The sequence below is a fragment of the Ziziphus jujuba genome, chromosome 2, assembly GCF_031755915.1.
Source record: "Ziziphus jujuba cultivar Dongzao chromosome 2, ASM3175591v1".
In the NCBI taxonomy this organism is placed as follows: domain Eukaryota; kingdom Viridiplantae; phylum Streptophyta; class Magnoliopsida; order Rosales; family Rhamnaceae; genus Ziziphus; species Ziziphus jujuba.
In genome coordinates this window covers 15,276,763-15,282,762 of record NC_083380.1, presented here as the reverse complement: position 1 = coordinate 15,282,762, position 6,000 = coordinate 15,276,763, and positions in this window count along the sequence as shown.

The window sequence follows — 6,000 nt, the reverse complement described above, 5'->3', positions numbered from 1 at the left end:
TAAAACCAAGCAGAGGATCCAAACCTAGTATAATACATCCAATTGATTGTTGGATAACATGCAATAAAAATGAGTCAACTAGAGAAGGAACTTTCTAAATTTTTTGATACGAAGGATTTAGGACCAATTCATCAGATTTTAGGAATGCAAATGATCTGAGATATGAAGAATCACAAGTTACGACTATCTTAGTTAAACGAGTGATAAAGAGATTCGATGTAGATAAGGCCAAACTAGTTAGTATTCTATTAGCAAACCACTTAAAGTGAGTAAAAGATTGTGACCCTCATCCAAAATAAAGATAGAGGAGATGGCTTGAGTGCTTTGTTCTTCAACTATAGGAAATTTAATGCATGTAATGGTGTATAGAGACTAGATATTGCTCATGCTGTGGGTACCATGAGCAAATTTCTTTCAAATTTTGAAAAGGAACACTAAGAAGTCGTTAAGTGGATTCTTAGGTATATTAACAGTAGATTGAAGGTATGCTTGTGTCATGGAGGAGATGATTTAGTTTAGAGGGCTATACAGATACAGGTATGGTTGAATCTTAAAGTAGAAAATTTACTTTAGGCTATCTTTACATTTTTGCTGAAGAAGCTGCGTTATGACAATCAATATTTCAAAAATGTGTAACTTTATCTACGACAGAAGTAGAGTACATTGTCACAGTAGAACCCGATAAGAAAATATTATGGTTAAAGTATTTACTCAATGAGCTGGGTTTAAGGCAAAAAAAATACAAGACACATTATGACAATTAAAGTGCTATAGATTTGAGCACGAACTTAAAATATCATTCTTGCACAAAGCGAATTAATGTTCACTATCATTTGATATGCAATGTGATAGATTAAAACTGCTCAGTGAAGATTCACATAAAAGAGAATCCAACATAAATGTTTGCAAAGGTTGTTGCGCTAAATCAGTTGAAGCTATGTAGAGATATAGCAGAAATAGATAGCAGATGACCATTAGCTTTCGAAATACGGTTGGAATGGGAGTAGTGTGAAGTCGAACCTTCTCCTAAAATCCTGTCCGTTATATTTTTTACTTGTTATTTAAATTTACTTGTTGACCAAGTTTATTGGTGGCTAAGTTGTTTTGTAAAAATACCAACCATGTAAATCTATAAATAGAGACTAGGTTTTTCAGTCATGTATCACAGACAACATGAAATTTGATAATCTCAAAGAAGATTTGGAATTTTAGAGTCAGGTTTTTAGATAAGTTTTTTCATGTATTGATTTTTAAAGGGAAAACAATGCATTCTTTTCTTCTCAATTTATATTTTAGTTTTTTATATTATTATTGTTAGAGAATCACAACAAGTGGCTTGTAGAGATTGCGTATATATGTCTCACATTAGGCAGACATTGGAATTCAAAACGATATATAAAAAGTTTAGGTTACTCTTTCTCTTAGGTTAATCTTTTAGAGTGAAATCCAAACTTCAATAGAACAATGATTCCAAATTCTAATCCTTTCACCTTGATATTAAAAAGAAAAAAAAAAAAAATTTAAAAGTTGCAATAGTTATTAGTTACAAAACTGGAATGGGATCAATGCAAACGGATTCATCATTAAACTTTAGTAAGTATACTAATTTTTATCCTTCCAGCCTTTAATTCTTATTTTTATTTTTACGTTACTTTTTTTACTTTTCATTTTTCAATCTTTTTATTATTATCTTTTTGAAATGTACATAAAACCGGATATAGATGGTGAATATTCTACTTCAAAATTTCTAACACCTCTATGCCCCAAAATGTATACATTATTACATCAAGTGGCTATTTAACTACATTACTAATTATTACAACAACAACAACAACAACAACAACAACAACAACAACAACAACAACAACAATAATAATAATAGTAATAATTATAGCAACTTCACTGCTAATTAAATTCAGATGCTTTTGTACACATCAGGCACAAATATACCTTGAAGATCATGTCTAATGCAAATATCTTTTTACCATTTGGTATTAACATGAATTTTCAAATGGTAAATATCAATATCAATGTCAAATTTTAGTATTTGAATAGTACATGTTAAAAAAATAATATTAATAAATTATAAATAATATTAAATGAGTGTGGAATCCACTTTTATTAATTAAAAAGTAAAATTAAATATAATTTAATTATTAAATTAAAAAGAAAGAATCAGATAGTGGTGGATCTACAAACTTTATTATAGTAAGGCCAACTATCAAAACTTTGACAATTGTATTTTTGATATCAACTTTTTACAATATGCCATTAGAGACGTAAAAAGCACCACTTATACTAAAATTTGACATTGTAGTTCAAAATGTAATGTGATTCGACATGCTCTATATATTATTGAAGCAAATTGTTTATACAACTGGGAGTTATACACCCGCATCTCACAAACAGATGGGACCCATATACAGGTAACCCATGTGCGCTCCATTCTTTATGAGAGATAGACATAAAACTCCTAGATGTGGGATAAAGTTTTCACTATTCACGAAATTTTTTTTTTTTATGTTTGCTTGCTCTTGGTTGTCTCAACTTTTTTAAATGTAAGTTTTGTTTTTTTTCCCTTAAAAATAAGTTTTCTTTTAATCCAATGTCATATCTCATTACATATGCAACTATGATCCGCTCATGAACTCATTTAAGAGAAATCATTCACTAGTTTTGTGTTGATGGACAAATCAAATCTTGACAGAAATTAAAGGAACCTTCATGTGGAATTGCTTCCCCCCCAAAAAAAAAAAAGAAGGAAAACGTGAAGAATCTTGGGGTATTACAATGGTACCGATTAAACACTTTGACGCACAAGTTGGTGAAGTGTTTACAAAGTTTGTAATTAATGTAAACTATTGTATGAGTGCCTTGGTTTGGTTGAGGAATGAACTTTTTATATAGTGCCCTTGAAGTATATATGCTAACCTTAGTGGCTTAGAACATAGAGATATTCCTCCATTCAAATGAGAAAAATATCTTTATGCTAGAATCTTTCTTTCCATCCTTATTATTTTTCCTTAGTTCGCAAAACTTGCCATTATTAAGGAAAGAGTAACTTTACGAGCAGTAACGTTCATGGTGGTGCTTCAGGATTCCAATGTACTATGTCCAAGATCAAAATGAGCTTGCCGATGGACCATTGCCATCCCATTCTTTAGTGAGCTAGAACGTAGCCATCTTATCTACTAAACTAGTTAGAAGCTATTGCTTCAGGTCGAAGCACTAAAAAGAAAGAAAGAAAAGGACCAGAAAATGCGGCGGCATGGGAACCATGGGACTCCCTACTAGTAAAGCGAAAACGAAAGTGCGCCCTGTGCACCAAAGCCACAGTTCCGAAGAAGTAAATAGCATAGAACTCAAGGCCAAAATAGCATAGATGCTGCCTTGCGTTCGTGATCTGGTAGTTCTGATGGAGCTCAAAATCTCACTTATTAGATTTCATTATGGAAGACACAATTTTTTCTGAAGAATTCGCCATGATATATCTTATCCATACATAATATCATGAAAAATGGATATAAATTTTTGGTCCTTTATTCAATTATTTAATGCCGAATGTTCGTATCATCCTTTCCATATATTATTAGTTTAATGTATAAGAAAACGATTTATTCAACCTAACCTTATAAATCATAAGGTATAGATTTCGTATTATATCCTAAAATACTTGGATATGGTAATCTTTACATATATTACTAACCTAATATGCAAGGAAACAATCTATTTAGCTTACCTTTATAAATCATGAGATTGGTAACAAATAGATTCATAATGATTGAATAGACTTGTAAGGAAGAGCATGAATAAGTAGGTTAGAATACTTTACCAAGTCAGGTTCATGCAACATAAAAGTATTAATCTCTCCTTATGTCCCTTCGTAGGATTAATAGAATATAAGTTGGAATAGGATAAGGGTTGGAATACTCTAATGCTTGCATCCGATCCTAAGATAACATCAAGAAAGTTAATAGCTATTCTTATCCAGTCAAAATATATATACATGGGTTGAATGGATATGTTGGAATTTGGTGTGGTTTTGGATTCACTTGGCCAAGAGTATTGTACACAAAGTGTTAGTCTTGTGTATAATCTTTAATCTGATTTTTGGTTTGGTATTTAGGTGATTTTTGTATTTGGTTTTGGTATGGTGATATTGAGGTTTGTTAGGGTTTTAGTTTGGAAGGAAGAAGAAGAAGATGAAGAAGAAGAAAAGATGCTAAGAGTAGCCTACACAAAACTGGACAGCACAATTCATTTTATTTTATTAATTTGTTGCATTATATAGATATAAAACTTGTCTCACACATATGAAGTGTGTGTGAGAGCAAATAGAAGTATTTAAAATTCAAAAATTACACATTTTCCACTTAAAATTCTGATACATAACTATTTAACCATCAGCTCACATGTGAGTGCACAAATATGGCAAAGGTTGGTGAGAATTTGAACTTGAAAAAACTGTCTCCACCAAATCGGGTAATGCTACTTTGACCTGATGGAAGGCTGAGATATTTTTATCCAAATTGCTTGAATTTTGACATGTAGTATGTTGAAATATGAAGAATGAAATCTGAAGAAGACCAGGTTCAAAAGAATTTGTAAAGCCTCCAATTCATCTCAAATCCATGGGCCATAATTATTGGAAATCTCAGCAGTTATGCTAATTTGGAACTTGTTATCTTGGGTTTCTCAAGTTCTTTTTGAATCATTTTTTTTGCTATATTTTCTTTTACATGTGTATAGCGACATATCCAAAAACCATACCTGGTTCTAAAAATCCATAATATGCTAGCCCCAACAATAGATCTATGTTGTTGGAAACACAATTTTCAGCACATAGCCATTTTACAAAACAAAATCAATAACTAACAAAGAGACAATTCCTAAGTTAAATACAATAAAACTTAGGTATTCAAAAGACATTAAAAGGAATATTAAACATAGACGTAAATATTACTTTAAGACATTCAACAAAATATTTCTTATAAAGAAAAAAAAAAGAGTGCAAACTTTGGTAAACTTTGGCTTGTATAAAGTGGCAAAATTACCATCTTTTCAACAAGATACTCATACACTTGGCTGAATGATAGAAAAATTTGAATAGAATTCCCAGATAAATGGTTCTTTCATTCATTCTTTCTACAGTCTCATAGACTAATAATTTCGTGTTACAATTATATATATGAGATCTGATAGGTTTATACACTTAACACTGGGTTCGAAACTGGGTGCGAATCTAACGGGGGGCAAAGGATGCCTGGGGGCATATAAAATAAAAAATAAAAATAACTGTGTTATGCCTGCTTCTGGTTTGTTTTACCCAACTTTTTTCTGTCCCATTGAAATTTTGTTCAAATAACATTATGATATTAGCATTATAAGTTTTTTTTTTTTTTTTTTTCACTCTCTCTCTCTCCCCCCGCCCCACCTTCTTCAGGTGTAGTACGATCAAATGTCAAATGAGAACGAAAAAAGAAAAACCATTTAAACGATTATATTTAATTAATTATCGCTGTCTAATATTAATTTTCTAGTACAAAATAACTTCCTCTTCATTGACTAGGCAAAAATCTACCTGTATTAGAAAGGGGAGTTGTACTCTTATTGCACCACAAATATTTTCATTGACTAGATACATACCAACGCTAGCTAATTGCATTCACCCAAAAAGAAAAAATAATAATAATAAATAAATAAATAAAGAACAATATACCAACGCTATATATTGACTTCGTTTACCAATGCTGTAATACACCAGCCCAATTCAATTAGTATCTCTCAAGATTTTAATTCTAATTCCATTGAAAAAACTAAATATTACAATTAAATTATTTTTATATTATTCTAATTATTATATATTATGTAATGTGTTTGATTAATTTAAATCTATGTTGACTTATGTGATAATTAAGCATGGCGTTTAAAGTAAGATGATATTATTAGAAAGCGATCTTCGAACTCACAGTTCTAATAAAATCTTAGTAGTTTTATTTA